Source organism: Centropristis striata, chromosome 17, assembly GCF_030273125.1.
Source record: "Centropristis striata isolate RG_2023a ecotype Rhode Island chromosome 17, C.striata_1.0, whole genome shotgun sequence".
Classification (NCBI taxonomy): Eukaryota; Metazoa; Chordata; class Actinopteri; order Perciformes; family Serranidae; genus Centropristis; species Centropristis striata.
The window spans coordinates 11,475,518-11,492,511 of NC_081533.1; the positions used below are offsets into that span (position 1 = coordinate 11,475,518).

Genomic DNA, 16,994 nt, shown 5'->3' on the forward strand with positions numbered 1-16,994 from the left:
CTTTTAGTTAAATACACTTGACAACACCAAGGTTATTATAGTTAACGAAAACGTAAACGGAGTAAACGAAATAACGAAATCTAGAATTGAAAAAACATTTCCGTTAACTGAAATAAAAATAAAAACGAGAGTTTTTAAAAAATGAAACTGTATTTTGTGGTTACAAAACCAACTAAAACTAACAATAATTATAGTGAAAATGTCCTTCGTTTTCTTTTTTCTTTTTTCTTTTTTGAAATCTCTTTCATCTATCTGGTTTTATGACTTAATAAACTTATTGGGGCTGAGATGGATAAGACAAAGGAAATAAAGGAAACATTTATTATGACCTCTTTGAATCTGGCACCCAACGAATACCCCATTACAAAAAAACTAAAACTAACACTAAAACTAATGAAAACTAAACTAAAACTAAGCATTTTCCAAAAAAATAAAAACTAATTAAAACGAGCAAACTCACTCTAGAAACTCATTAAAACTAACAGAATTTGTAAACAAAAATTCACAACGAAATTAAAACTAAAATTAATTAAAAATCCAAAACTATTATAACCTTGGACAAAACACATCCACCACATTCTACACACATGCACATCTACACCACTGATAATACTGCACATCCACATCCCATTTGCAACATTTGTTCTGTTTTCCATTGCTTTATGTTAAATCAAGAAACCTGTTAAACATTCGAAGACAGTTCAAGTCTGGTTTTGTCATGGCCCAGAGAGCCAGGTTAAGACATGACTAAAGGTCTTACTAAAGGCCTAAGTAATACAACACTGGTTACCCTGGATGGGCCAATCTGTCACAACAACAGATACACCACTACTGTCTGATGGATAAATATGTATTATCTGTGCTGCATATGCCAGAGTTGGATATTTTTTTGGTTCCCATTAGGCTAAATTTTATTGGTGACACATGTCATTAATAAATATGCACGCAGCCAATCAGAATTGAGTATTAACTCAGACCAGGAGATAAATCAATTCAATATGATTTTTTAATTATACTTTGAAGACCCTGCGGATATCCCGTTTAAAAAGTAGACCAAATTGAACAGGCTGACACAACAGTATAAATACAGATAAAATAATATAAATTAAATAAAAAAAACAGCAACACATATCTAATAGCACAAGCATCTCAACATGTTTTTAAAAAAAAGGTGACTTAATCAAATGTATAGTTGTATGTCCTCCCTTTCAATTAACATTCATACCAAAACATAACAACCGTATTTCACATGCAAGAGACACATAGAGAGCATCAGTCAAGCCATTAATTTGCAACTTGGCAACACACTGGGATCAGTTAAACCTGTTCCAGTGTGTTATGCCCAACCCTTGTATGGAATGATCTGATTTGTTAATGGCAAACTTATTTTTTATGTATCTATTTGATCATTGTTTAACAAGGACGTCGCTGTCTTACAAGACACTCACAAGGCTTAACTTTTGCCATGATGGTGTGGTATGGAATCTCTATTGAAAATTCAACTTAAATAGTTTCAACCCTGATGCACACCTGCAACCTGTACATGCACACACCCACATGGAATGAGATTGGCAGGTGTCAGAGTTCTTCCAAGTTAAAAAAGCTGTCACCCGTAAAGGTGAGAGAGGCGTTACCTCATCAGGTGCTAAAAAGTTCCCACATAACCTGTATTTATGTGTTACTCATGTGACAATAATAGCTTAATAGGCTGCACGTGTAAAAAGCTGGAATCATGCTTCGGTTTCTTTTAAACTTGTAAATAGAAGGTACAACTTCACATGTCCACAAAGGAGCAGCTTAATGTTTAGCAAACCACAATGTAAAGAAAAGAAAGAAGAAATCCAGAAACAGAGAACAATTTAACCTCTGACTAAATGGATGTGCCAATAACACGATGACCAAGTGCCTTGAAAATAGTTTAGCTTCCAATTATTTGATGGATGTTTTGTAGCAGTGCTATGTCCAAAGTAAAGGAAACTTCTTCAGCGATGTCGGCTCAACTTATCAGCTTGCTTGACGCACAGGTCCACACTACATATTGTTGAGAGATCTGGGATGTTTGAGCTTGCCTACAGTTACCCATGACATCTTTAGCTGTTTACTGTAAGATGTGCAAAGTTTTCTATGTTGGAGAAACCAAAGCAAATCACTTTATCCTCTTTAGAGGCAGAGGTGTGAATCAGCAGAGGCCCCACGATACGATTTTATCCCGATACTTGAGTCACGATACAATATAATTGTGATTTTAAGCATTTTCCGATATGATGAGTATTGCGCTACAATATTGCGATTTAACTGTTTAACTGCAGTTTGTGTCCACAAAATTAAATCAAGAATTGTTTTGTCAAATAAGAGAAAATTCCCAGTGTATTCATCTCACTTCAGTCTTTTTATTTCTCCAAAATGAGAGTCAAACCCACAGACTGACCAACAAAGTATTCAGTCAAACTGAACTGAACTGATATAAAAAATGTATGGACGACGACAACTGCAGCATTTACTCAAACTTTCCTCAACTTTAAGCTTCACTGCTCTGAATTTTTTTGAATGAAACAAAAAAAGCCGAACTTTGCAGCATTATTACTTCCTGATGCACATGGTGCCTATAGATTCCTTAGATCTCCTAGTTTCATATGATACCAGTATCTCCAGTATATTCCTAAAATATTGATACTTGGCGGCCATGAATCAATATAATATTGCCACACAAAATATTGTGATATTATACTGTATCCACCCCCTCCCCCCTATCTAATTAGAGGTAGTCCAAATATTGTGGACCAACATTGTAAAATAATATGAAAAAGTATCTTGTTAGTAAAGTTGGATAGGAACTCTGTACTTTTAATGGTACTGACTGGATTACGTCTGTACTGCCGAGTACCGATTCACTTTAAATCAAGAAGTACCTTATTTCATTAGCCGAGAGTATCTGGTTAAGGCAGTATTTTTTCACAGCACCTCAGCCAAATGATTAGAAACAAAAAAAAAGGTTAAAAGTTATCCACTGCATTATTTTGTCATTTACGGTCGCACCAACATCTCAGAGCGGACAGCTGAGAGGCCACAGTGGAACCAGCAAGATTACATCACAGAGAGTCATAGCAGGCCTAAATTCTGGTTACACTTTTTAAAACAACACACTGACAACATGCATTGCAATATGATGTAATACAACACAATGGCCAGTCAAAAGCTTCACCTCCTTCAAGACACACTTCCTATGCCCTGGTGATTCAATACCAGTGGTACATTTTTGTTTTTACAGAGAGAGTCAAGTAAAGAAATAAAGTACAGTATTCCGTGTATAGGTACAAAATGTAAATGGTACCCAACCCTATTTATTAGTGAAAAAAGTACTGCATCAATAAGTAATTCATAACTCCAATGCCAACATTAAAAGATAAACATATTTGACTGTTTCAACTCATCAGCTTATTTCTCTCTCTGTCTCTCTCTTTGTCTTCAGTTTACAATACAAGAAGGGCTGTGCCTAATTCAATGCTCACCACAATCCATCACACACTGCAGCAGCATTGCTTAGACTCAATGAGAAAATGTAGGAGTAGGTAAATATTTGGTATTTCATATTTGTTTAGAGTCTTACATCTGTAGGTGTGTCAACTCAGTGTCAACAGAGAGCTGCAATGTGCTGACTTCCTGCACAGATTTTAGAGGGTAACATTAGATTTCGCACTGAATACAAAATGAATATAATGCAAAACACACAAGAACACATTGCCTGGTTGGGGTTAGTCTATATTAATATTTTTATGACTGATAAAATAATGAGGCAGTAGCAGGTGAATCCTAGGAGAAAATGGTACGCTGATTTAAATCTGTATACAAAGGCACGACGCTGTCAGTGAAAGAAATCTGTCACTGAACTATAAATCAATTCCTCCCACCCAAGTGTAATTCCCCCTTTAGGGTAGTAAGGCCAACCCCGGAAGCTGCGAGAAAGAGGCAACTGGAGGTCATTTTTCACCTGCTGTTGTTATGAACAGCTCCTTCAGGAACGGATCTATCTAAGTACACAGGCCGTTTCCTCGTGCCAACAGCCAACAACTAGTTTAGTGAGCTTTTAGTCTCCCACAGAAAGGATTTACAGAGAAATGACTCGATTGGTGACTGATGTTACCGAGCAATCAGGTGCCACACCTCTTGGCTCATACACCTCTATCTCCTGTCAACAAGACATGTGATTGCATTATATATTCAAATAGGTTCAATGAGTTTTAAGAAAGTGAAAATATACAATTAACATCAAACAATATACAAAATGTGCACACCCCACCCCTCTGGGAGACTGCTCAAAAAAACTAACAGTAAAAAGAATTTAATTAATGAATTAATTAAAGTAATAATAACTCTACAACACCTGCACAACATCAGAGTCTACAACACCTGCACCACCTGATCATGTCGTAGTTTCTGTTCAGATCACCACCACACCCTTGTTAGCACTCATCATTACGCCATAGCCTTTATATAACCTTGATCTGTATTTATAATTTTCATTCAAACTACTACTTTTTTCCCCTGTAATTTATATTCACACCTTTTGCTTCTGTTTTTACTGCTGTGACAAGTGAATTTCACCTTTGTGGGATCAAATCAATCAAATCAAAATTACTTTATTTATCCCCAAGGGGAAATTCAATTAGTCTGGTAGAATCTCTGTTAGAATGAGACAGCCTGATGGCTGTAGGAGCAAAGGATCTTTTGAATCTCTCCGTCCTGCAACGGAGAGAGAGGAGCCATCCATTGCTGTTTTTTTGGTCCATAAAGGTTTTGTGTAGCGGATGATCTGGGTATTTCAGGATGGCCTCCAACATCTTAACAGTTCATCTCTCCACCACCTCCTCCAGTGTGTCCAACCTGGCTCCAACCACAGAACCAGCTCTTTAGACCAGTCTGTCCAACCGCCTTCATCTCTGTGTGTGATGCTGCCTCCCAAGCAGACTGCAGCATAAAACAACACACTACCACCACAGACTGATAAAACATCTGCAGCATCTTACTACAGATGTCCAGAGATCTGAGCTTCCTTAAGAAATAGAGGTGGCTCTGCCCCTTTTTCTAGAGAGCGTCTGTGTTTGGGGACCAGTCCAACTTATTATCCAGGTACACCTTGATACTTAGAACTTGGCACCACCTCAATGTCCACCCCACAGCTATTCACTGGCTGAAGAGGGGGCTTGGACCTCCGGAAATCTATGATCATTTCCTTAGTCTTTGAGGTGTTCAGTAGGAGATAGATAAATATATAAAATATATAACAAATATAAAACAAAAAAAACCCATAACAATAATTAAGGCTTTTACAGCAATTCCTATGGTCCTCTTGTACAGTCCTCAGTGTATACATGATTCCTCATCTACCCAGTGGCTATGCAAAGGGGGGAGCTCGATTTCCGGCTGCAAAGAATGAGATGTTTTGCTAAAAGCAACAAGAAAGCATCAGCATGGGTCTGGACTTTCAGAGAGATTGAGATCCCTACAAGCAATGCTTAAAACTGTTGGCTCTTGGTCTATGGCCTCGTCACAAATATATGTAACAGTGTCCTGAATAGTCTGTGAAACACTTTAATTAAACATTTTTGGATCAAATCAATCAATCTTCCCACCTAGGACATCCTCCCATTTTGATTTGTGATGGCAAAACTGAAAGCATCAGACAACAAACACACCTCTGCCATTGTTTAAAATCAGTTATAGAGCGTGCCCTTATGGCGAAACAACTTTTGGGTGTGTTGGGATATAAAACCAGTTTTAACTGCTGCAGTTATTCTGAAGAGCTGGGAAAAACCTTCAGCCACATGCCCACTGGCTACCTTGGCTCACATGAAGAAGAAATGATAATGCATTTGTCTACAGTTTATTTTACATGTTGTACTGTTGTACTGATAGTTTCCAATGATGTCATCAAAATTACTGTGTAGCACTAAGGCACTGCATGCTTTCAATGTCGCAAGGTTGTAGTGTTTGTGATATAACACTAATACTATTGTGACTTAAATCTGCAGTATGACCTGGGTGCGTCACCAAAAGTACCTGATTCATCATATGAACATGCACAGAAACAAATCACAAGACCAGTTTCATATGAACACAAGTCCTTCTCTACCATGCCAACCAAACCGGTTTAACACACCAAGGACATAACCGAGACTTTCAACGCACAATTAACCTACATGCCTCGCCATTGTCCATTCTTTTTAGTACTTTGTCTAGAAGATTATTCTTTTCAATAAGGCATTCACAACACATCCATAACCATCACTCCATTAAATATGACTACAATCATTGTTTACATGTTTTTTGCCCTGTTCACAAAGGGAAATTTTCTTAAGTGCATATTACAGGACTAAAAGGGAAGTAAATCATTCCTCACATAATGTAAAAACACAAAAGTCCCAGATTTTAAGAATTAGGCTAGTATTATATGATATGATGCTATGGTTTGTTTTTTTGACTGATGCTCTCAGCCCTTGAAGAAGGACAGATGTAAAGATAATCTTTTTCTAGTTAAATGACTGGATAACCTGAATGTTGATCTCATCACCTGAAATGAAACTTTAAATTTCTCCATTTGCCACTTTACAAAGCACAATAAACAGCGTAATGACTTGTGCTGAGAATTAACCAAGACACTTAAAACAAAATGTCTCTGGGTGTGGACAGTTAATTAGTTAATTTTAATATTAAAAAGTTATCCCACCTATTTAACATTATATAGTCAAATTATATGTTTTTTTGTTAGTTAGTTAGTTAGTTAGTTAGTTAGGTGGGGTTTTTTAACATACACCTGAATAGATCAATTCTGTGATTCTTTGACTGTCACTTTGAGCTACTCAAGATTAATCTGTGTAGAGTGGGTAATTCTCGAATGCATCCCTTTTTTACCATAATCCTTTTTTTTCTTCTCCTCTGTAGTCACATTGGTATTGCATCCATTTGCAGGGAGAAAAGCAAAAACCAATAAAATAAAAAAATAGAAAAGAATTCAATTAATGTAAAATTACAAGTCCACTTTTACGTTATCTGGTAATTGCCAGTATTTGGGAAATCTGTTAAAATCCAACTTTTTAAATATGTAAGTCAAATCACGGGCCAGCAATAGTTTTTTTTTGTTGTTGTTCTCTCTAATATTTGATCTGAAAAAAGGTCCAGGGAACAGAAATGATTTAATTTGGCAACACTTTGCTTTTATGAGCCTGGGAGTTAGCCACTAGTTTCATAATGAACCTAAATACTTTCACACTTCTTAATGGGTTGTGCCCAATGTGGGAATGTTTGTGACCCAGCTTGTTTTGTGGGTGGGACTTTTAAAGTAAAAGTATAACGTATGTATTTATTTTTAAAATAGAGGCAGGGACATTGAGACAATACAGGACATGCGGACCTGCATCAGTGAAAACCATGGTGATCAGACCTAACTGAATAATTACCACTTCCCATTCTTATACATTGACAGTTCAGAGTTGCCTGTACTTGCCTGATAAATGCATAGGGAGGGTAGATGTTCATAAGAAACCACAGAACACAATGGCTATATTGAAGCAAACACAAGAGCGCTTGCCCTGCCACTGACAAACCAGTTCTTGGCATTGTTTCACCAGTCGCATGACTGGTTTCATAATCCGCCCCAACGTCACAGCGCCAAATCTCTAAATGATGACTGGTCCTTAAAATGAGGGCTTATTAGTCATCAAATTAATATATTTAATAATTTATTGATTATATAACTAGCTGGAACTTATAATATGGAACAATTATTTCTCAATAATATCATTTCTATAACTTTGATTGTAATGGATTTAATTTTAATACACACAAAAAGAAGATTTTGAGTTTTAATTAAAGATAGAAATCACAGCCTAATGACATGTTGCCCACATTTGGTTACTACCTAAAATTTACGAGATATTGCGTTTAGATCATAGAAATAGATATATTTCATTCATTCACTTTCAATTCATTATGCCAGGTGCACACTAAAGGGGTTTAAAATTTTACTTCTTTTAGAAAACCACAGACATATTTTAGATACCACATACATAACAACAGATTTGATCAATTCTTAACACCTTATCTATAGAGACTTCAGTAAAAAATACATGGAGGCAGACTGTCACTGATGAAGCATTAAGTTTGCTACATTTTGCATGGAAAAAACGATGCATAGACCAGAAGATGCATGAAGTCATGGTGTGAAGGCAGTGTTAGCATGTATTTTGCAGTATGTAGTGGGTTGGAATTACTTTTTTTTGTCCATCTGGTCAGGAAGTTTTGTGCAGTTTCTGCTCAATATTCACTGTTCCTTTCACAATACAGGATTTCAAGTTGTTTGATATTTACAATTAAAAATTGGAAGGCTCTGCTCTGATATTACAAAGATTATCTCTGTATAGGGCTAGGCAGAACCAACGGAATTTTGCCCATGGCGATTTTTTAAAATATTAACACAGAGCCAACTGAGCAACTCAAGCGGCTTGCACCCAAGAAAAATGCCAAGTCCGTCTTTGAACACATTTCGGTTTTAGGGAAGACGACGCTGTACAAGAACAAGTCAAATGTAAACACTACGGAAATACTGTTTGCAAGAAATGAAAGTTATTTATTTTCAACTGTTTTAGAGAAGTTAATTTCTACTTTAAAGCTTAATGTGGCATTTTCATTAAAAAAAATAAACAGTCCTTCTTTTTTTGTTTCAATAAATCGTGATATTGGGTCTAAGGTCGTATCGCCCAGCCCTATATCTGTAAACCCCACAAACTGCAAGATTGTTTGGGAAAATAATCCATTTAGGTGAGCTTAAATCAAGAACACCCTGTGATTGTCAGGAATCAGATGCAAAAATAACTCCTGTTACTGCTGCAACAGATGAAGACAGGAATTCAGGAAGACAGTGTAGACAGTAAAAAAGTATTGTTTGTTTCCTTGTTCTCATCATGCCAACCATGCAGGTTACCAGCATTGTGAATCCTAAGGAAGTAGTGCATTAGAAACTAAACTCAATCAGAGACAAAGAGGGTTAAGTGTGCAATGAGATGGCAAAATTCATCACACACGCCCTTAAGCTCATATTCCCAACCCCACCCTCTTGAAACATCACCCATGATGTCAGAGAAGTATCTTGAATCTTGACTCTTCCCAGCCAGAGTTTAAATAGTGACACAGCGAGCACAGGTGTCACATCTTTACCTGGGATACTGCTGAGAACATCAGAGGGGCAAGCAATCCATCTCTACGCCACACCTGAGACTTAAACTACACAAGAGCTTCATTTCAAGGACCTTTTTGATAACCCAAACTCGACAATTATTGGAACAGAAGATCCACAGGTAGGCTTAAACAATATACAATATCTACTACTTTTAGAGAAAGACCATATGGTGTACACTTTTGTGTCAGTTTGCCAAAAGACTTTTTTTTTTTTGCAAAAAATGTTAATGACAATTTACGTTTGTCTGAATGATCAAAAGTAATTATTACGAGCAATCGATATTTCAGTTTAGTAACATTAAGTGAAATGAAATTGACAGTTCTAATTTTATTTTTTATATTTTATATCCTAATTTGCTTTTCATATTGATTAACTCGTCTTTTGCAGTTAATCTTCATATCATAATTTCAGAAAATTGGATTTCAGTTTTTACATGGCATATTATGTTGCCACCTGAACGGTTCTATCTAGTGTTCATTTTGTCAGATATCGCAGTCTTACTCCTATGTCAAATGCCCTTGTTAGTTTTTATCATATTTAGTTAAACTTTTTTTTTAGACAGTGACTACTTTTAGACCACTCTTAGTCCAAAAAAACCTCTTTGTTTTTGAAAGAAAACAAGTATTTAAATATAGTTATTTTAATCTGTGATTTATCTTTTGTGTTTAATTTTCTAATATTTTTACTGATCAGATTATACTGAGCATTATAGTCTGTGTAGTCACATCAACTAATTTCACATTAGACTATATTTTATCATTATTTTATGAAAAACACAGGTTGAATGATTAGGGGTGTCAGGTCAAGTGGTTCGGTGAACGATTTGAGGAATACATCCATGTGAAACATGTAGTGGTTTGCATTTGCTTATGTATTTGGGCTCAATGCTGTCTTTATAAATAATATTAAATATTCGTACTGTAAAGAGTTCTCCCAACTGACTGATACACAAGAGCCACCCAAGCCAAAACAAAAAAGTGTTAATCAACCACCTGAACACAAAGATACATTTTTGTGATGTGATTTTTAAAAAAACTACATTTCAGTTTTTTCATTGACAGCATTGCATGTTGATATAGTAAAGGAATTTTGCCAAATGTTCATGAATGTTGTGCTGTGTCAAACTTTATTGGGTTAATTGGGTATTATGTATAATAAAGCATTTCACTTTTTAGACACAACTTAGTTTAGTGTATTTCATATTCAACTAATTAATCACTTTACACTTTACACTAGGCATGGACAACAGAATACTCCTCACCATCCTATTTGTGTCCTGGATATCTGTGGGCACCTACGCTCAGACGACAACCGTAATGCCTACAACCGCAGCTACAACTGCAGCACCTACAACAGCAGCTCCAACAACCGCAGCACCTACAACAGCAGCTCCAACAACCGCAGCACCTACAACAGCAGCTCCAACAACCGCAGCGGCTACAACAGCAGCTCCAACAACCGCAGCGGCTACAACAGCAGCTCCAACAACAGCAGCTCCAACAACCGCAGCGGCTACAACAGCAGCTCCAACAACAGCAGCTCCAGCAACCGCAGCGGCTACAACAGCAGCTCCAGCAACCGCAGCGGCTACAACCGCAGCGGCTACAACAGCAGCTCCAGCAACCGCAGCGGCTACAACAGCAGCTCCAGCAACCGCAGCGGCTACAACAGCAGCTCCAGCAACCGCAGCGGCTACAACAGCAGCTCCAACAACAGCAGCTCCAGCAACCGCAGCGGCTACAACAGCAGCTCCAGCAACCGCAGCGGCTACAACAGCAGCTCCAGCAACCGCAGCGGCTACAACAGCAGCTCCAGCAACCGCAGCGGCTACAACAGCAGCTCCAACAACAGCAGCTCCAGCAACCGCAGCGGCTACAACAGCAGCTCCAGCAACCGCAGCACCAGGCTCCACAGCAGCTCCAGCAACCGCAGCACCAACAACCGCTGGCGGTGCAGCAGTTCTGATGCCTAACACCACAGTTGAAACTCTTAATGTGAGTGATGCCAAAAACTAGGGCGTAGTGGCATAGACTAGAATAGAATTCACATTACTGATGCAGGTGGACATTATAAAAGTGCACAATTCCCACCCATTAAAGGTTTCTCATCTCCCTTGCAGACAACTATTTCCAGGGAAGGATGTGGGTCCGAACGTCTCTGTGCAGCTGAGCCCTCAGAATGTGACCCCGCCATATCAGGATCATGTTTCTTTCTTAATGCCAAGCAGACAGACGGTCGAAACTTTGAGTTTGGGATCTCAGGAGAGTCAGATGGCTACATAGCTGCCGTCCTGTCTCGTGATGCGGCACTGGTATGTCAAGTTGTGTCACACGCTTATAAATTAAACACATAGCCAATCATGTACTTTGGTTTAAGTATCTGTGCAAACAGGTTCCCTTAATCTTTTCTGGTTTTGCCCCACAGGGAGGTAATGACACAACCTATGTCTGTGCAAACAACAATGGTGAGGTTCAATTCTTTGGAGCTCTCCTCGACGGTGACACGCTGACTATGACAGAGGTAAGTTCTACTCAGAGCAGTAGTGGGAGTAGAGCTGGGTGAGGTTATGCTTATTAGTTGTTGTTTTTTGTGTATATTAGGCCTGTCACAATAACTACAATATCGATATATGGACATGACCATGGTAATTGTGGCTGGCCTCGATTGCGCCAGCTGTGTTTCCATACGTGTTCGTTTACTTAATTATGTCTTCAACACTTTTGCCACATGATGTTAGACAAATAGCATGTTTTACCCACTATTGTAAGAGCTGGGCACAATGCCTAAGCCGAATCAAGAGAAATAAAAAAAGACTTTCACATTCATGTGAGAATATTCTTAAGAATTAAAAAGTCATTCCTCTTTGAAAGGGTGTACTTGCATTATAATCCTATTATAGTATCTGCAGCACTAGCAATATCAGGGCAAATGTTAATTCACATCACCATGTGCAATATTTTTATATTAATGCACCACCCAAAACTTACTGTCTTTTAGTCATCACTTAAACTGTCTCTGCTCTGCAGGTGAATGCAAACTCTGTGAAGGGCAGCGTCAATGGAAAAAAAATTCAGTGTACATTTGCAGCCACTGTACCATCCGCGTCTTCAAGAGCAGATACACAAGACTTTGCACTTGGAATCGTCAGTGGAGCTTTCAACGCCAGTAAGTTACCAAATTATGGATGCACAATTCACACACAGCATATATAATTTATATACAGTCAACTAGGAGCCGCTCCTACAGAGGATATCACAGAAAATATATTAATGTGTTCCAATAAGTAAAAAACAAATCTATTTATAACTGATCGTTTTGTCGTTTGCTTGCACTCTCAGGTTCTGGTACTGTGGGGACCGCCAGCACCCAACTACGTAGCCCTGTTGTAAACCTGGCAGCACCTAACACCACCGTCGTCAATACCATTAGCACTAACAACACCAACACCACTCCTTCCCCCAATACCACCAGTCATGCCATTACACTCCAGCAATCTCTCACACAAGGTAAGCATAAAAATACATTTAAAAACATGTTCATTTTACAACAGAGCAAAGTTGTCCAATCAGTGCATCTGAACAATGCCTAATAAACCCCTTTTTTATCCATCTCTATAGCTCTGCTGATCACTGTGGGTGTGCTCGGTCTGGCCATACTATAAGGAAACAGAACCCTCCCCACCCCCAAAGGATCAAGCCAAGAAAACTGTAACTTTCCTACTCATATATGCGTGCTACTGAATATAAAAATCTCACTGAATATAAACATCTCACAGGAGGTTTACTAAACACAGCATCCCAGATATATAATGTTGTATTAACTTACTGCAGATGAAAGTAGGAGTGGTGGAGGTTGGTAAGTTTTTCAGTTAAAGTGTAATCCTGTTTTATTTTTCAACCATAGGACTGCTGGATTTCTGTCCTACAAGTTAGCTAATTGCAGGCAAATAAAATGACTAGGGGCCCCAGATGAAAACCAGTCTTCGACTGTTTAGAATGGGGTCACTAAATCACTATTATAATTAGAAGTACTAAAAGTTCTTAAACATCAAATTATATTCAACTGAACCACTACCTGGCTTTCACCAGCAGATGTCATACTTTTAATAAATTTGGAAATTGGGGTCTGGTTATCCTTTAAATCCATATTACTACTGTCAAAAAACATGACTTTGTAACAAATATTTGATGGTAAAATATGAACATAAATGAGTTGCATAAATAGGCATAACCTGTCATAAAAAGCTCAGGAACTAATTAAACTTTTTGTTAGGCATGATATTCTTTAGTTTTCTTTTAAAAAAAGAAGACGTGCCTTTATGAAGGACCGTAATTATTTTTGTGTTGCGTTTGTCACTCCACATTTACATTCACATGATGTTTCTGGTGACATTATACACAAGTTGTTTTTCTCTTATGTTTTCCTCCTCTTCTGTCATTCAAAATGATAACAAATGGCAGATGTGCGATTGCAATATGAAACTTTTATAATGTTATTCTCTTTTGTTTGAATGTTCTAATTGTTGATTATTGAACAATGTTTTTACAATGAAGCCTTCACTGGCTGATATTTTCGTGTTTGTGCAAGTAAATGAGTAATTACTCATACAGAATGCTATATATGATACCAAATATTGGTGAAACAGATTTTGCACATTGCATTATGTAACAATTTCGTTTTTTATTATGTTTTTAAAAATAAATATTTTACTCAAAGTCATTATCTTGGTGGTATTAATAAATTGTCAGATATTTACAGATGTACACTAGACTGTAATTTTTGTTTATTGTAATTACCTTGAAGTTGAGTTTCAGCATCAGCGCAGCTCATTGTTGATCATGCATTGGCCTCCTGTTAGCATGTTACAATCATACAGGGAGAATATTGAATAATAACAGACAGAGATACAATTAGAAGTACAAAACATAATAGTATAAGAAAGCAATAATGGTGATAGTACAATGAAAATTGTAACACAAATGTATTTTTATTATTAGTATTACCAATTTCAGTCCAGTTGAATACTTTTTAGTCTGCTTTTTAAAGACTATAATGACTGAGGGCACCATAACCTAATTCAGAATTTATTCTAGGAATCGTGAGAAGACCTTTACTTGAGGATCTCATCTCATGTCAGCAATGTAAGAAGCAGCCAAACCATTTAAAGACTCACAAAGTAAACAAACGGGGAGTTAACAAAATCTCAAAGCCTCAAAGCCTAAGGACCTACCAGGAGAATTTGAATTTACCTGGAACCGATTTTTTAAATCTACATTGTAAATGGGCAGAGTAGTTTTTCTCTTTAAAACAATATTTTGATTTTGTACTCATATGTTAAAATAATAAAAAACACCCAGATGTTTCCATGAAAATAAAAATAAAAACATTGAAAATTATTTAAAAGAAGCATGAGAGATATGTTACTCTGGGCTACATTTATTAATTAAATCCTCTAATCAGTTAACAGTAAGCCCTATGTTGGTGTAGTTTCATCTTCATTTAGCAGTAAAAAAAAAAAAAAAAAAAGATCTATAATGTATATTATGGGCAGTATCATTAGTGTTTTTAAGTAACCTTTTTAAAATAACATTCAGATTTTGTGCTCAAATATCTTATGCATAATTTCTTAATAGTGTGGAAGAAATCCCCAAAGTTTCCATTAAAAAAAACACAGTAAAATTTAAAAGATCCAACAGACAGTGTTAGTCTGGGCTCCATTAAATATTTAAAACCTCCAAACAAGTTAACAGTTAATATATTACAACTGTATTGTTACTTATAAAAAAATATGTAAACAAACGTTAGCTGACTGTACCTTAACTATCTGGATTGTGTAAACAAACCTTTATTTTACTCGCAAATTTAGACCAATTAAGGTAACTCTAGACATATTTTCACTTGCACATTACCAGTTAATGTTTCCAGAAGTAGTTTACAGTCATGGAAAAATGACTAGACCGCCCTTGTTTTCTTCAATTTCTTGTTAATTTAATGCCTGGTACAACTAAAGATACACTTGTTTGGCTAAATATAATGATAACAACAAAAAAGCTCATAAGAGTTTAATTGAAGAGCTGATATCTAGACATTTTCCATGGTTTCCTTGATCATGATTTTGGTTATTATCATGAAAGCCATGGAAAATAGCTATAGACATCTGATATATTTGTCCAAACAAATGTATATTTAGTTGTACTAGGCATTAAAACGAACAAGAAAATGAAGAAAACAATGGTCTAATGTTTTTACATGACTGTAACTACGCTAACATTAGCCACGTTGTGTCCTTTAAGTAGCTATTGTAATAAAGTAACCATAGAAAACACCACTCTAAGGTTACTTTATTACTATGGCTACTTAACCCTCCTGTTGTCCTCGGTTCAAGGAAGGAAGAAGAGGGAAGGACGCAAAGGGAAGTAAAAAAGGATGGAGGAAAGAAGGAAGGAAAGAAAGAAGGATGGAGGAAGGAAGGAAAGAAGAGAGGAGGAAAAGGAGAAAGAATGGAAAGGAGAGAGAAAGGAAGGAGGATGGAGGAAAGAAAGGGGAGGAGGAGAAGAAAGGAAGGAAAAAATAAAGAAGGAAGGAGGGAGAAAAGGAGGGAGGCAGGAAGGAAAGAGGGCAGAAAGGAAGGAGGAAGGAAAGAAAGAAAGAAAGAAAGGAGGGAAGGAAAGGGGGGGCGAGGGAAGGGAAGAAGGAAGGAGGATAGAAGAAGGAATGGAAGCGGGAGGGATGAAAGAAGGAAGGAAGGAGGAAAGGAGAGGAAATCAGGAGGAAGGAAAGAAGAGAGAAAGGAAAGGAGATGGCGGAAGGAGGAAAGAAAAGAAGGAGCGAGGAAAGGAAAGGAAGGAAAGAAAGAAAGGAGGGCGAGGGAAGGAAAGAAGGACGGAGGATAGAGGAGGGAGGAAAGAAGGAAGGAAGGAAGGAGGAAAGAAGAGAGGAAGGCAGGAGGAGGGAGGAAAGAAGGAATAGTCAAAACAGATTGGGTCAATCTGACCCGGAAGGACGACAGGAGGGTTAACCAACGTTCACGTTCCCATTCGAAATGTGCTAAGGCTAACGCTAGCCACGTTAGCCACGTTAAAGTTAAGTTACAGTACGGCTACCATTAACATAGCTAACGTTAGCGTAGTTAAACTACTTAAAGTAGCGTTAACTAATGATTTACAAGTGAACAAAACGTCTAGAGTTACCTTAACTAGTCTACATTTAGTAGTAAAATAAAGTTTTGTTTACACATTTCAGATAGTTAACGTTACCGTCGGCTAACGTTTGACTTTAACATGATTGACATAAGCCCAAGTTCGCGCGTTTCTCCGTTATTTGACGTGGGACTTATATTGTAACATATTTTAAGAAGCAAAGTAATTTTTCTGATAGAAAATACAAACCAGACAGCTTATCTGACAACACTTACCGCTGTTTTCAAGATATTTTCGGGATACTTCGGCGAATATATAGATAACTGGAGAAAAAACACACCGTGGACGTATTTATTTGTTGAGAAAAAAATAACATGGCCACCGGAAGTGACGTAGCCCCGATATAACTTGCTCATCTCTTTTTTTTTATTGTTTATTTACCTGAAATAACAAAACAAATATACATGGGATTGTATAAAAACGAAGAGCAACAGATAAAGAGCCAGAGGGTTTATCAGACTATACAAAAACATTGACAAGATGCATAAAGAGTGTCTTAGTAAGTAAGTTTCTTGTTTAATTTGAAATGAGAGACTTACTGTATACGGTGTGACATCCTTCAG

The 16,994-nt window shown here is 37.2% G+C and overlaps 1 long non-coding RNA gene across 1 annotated transcript in view; it reads right to left on the reverse strand.

Annotated features, from left to right (window-relative positions):
* LOC131989444 (uncharacterized) overlaps positions 1–16,746 on the reverse strand; it is a 26,508-nt gene extending 9,762 nt beyond the window's left edge. Inside the window, exons 1-2 of the long non-coding RNA XR_009395952.1 lie at positions 16,647–16,746; positions 14,029–14,083 (exon numbers count right to left, since the gene is read on the reverse strand). This is a non-coding gene — a long non-coding RNA (uncharacterized LOC131989444). The remainder of the gene's footprint in view (positions 1–14,028; positions 14,084–16,646) is intronic.
* Positions 16,747–16,994: the final 248 nt, after the last annotated feature.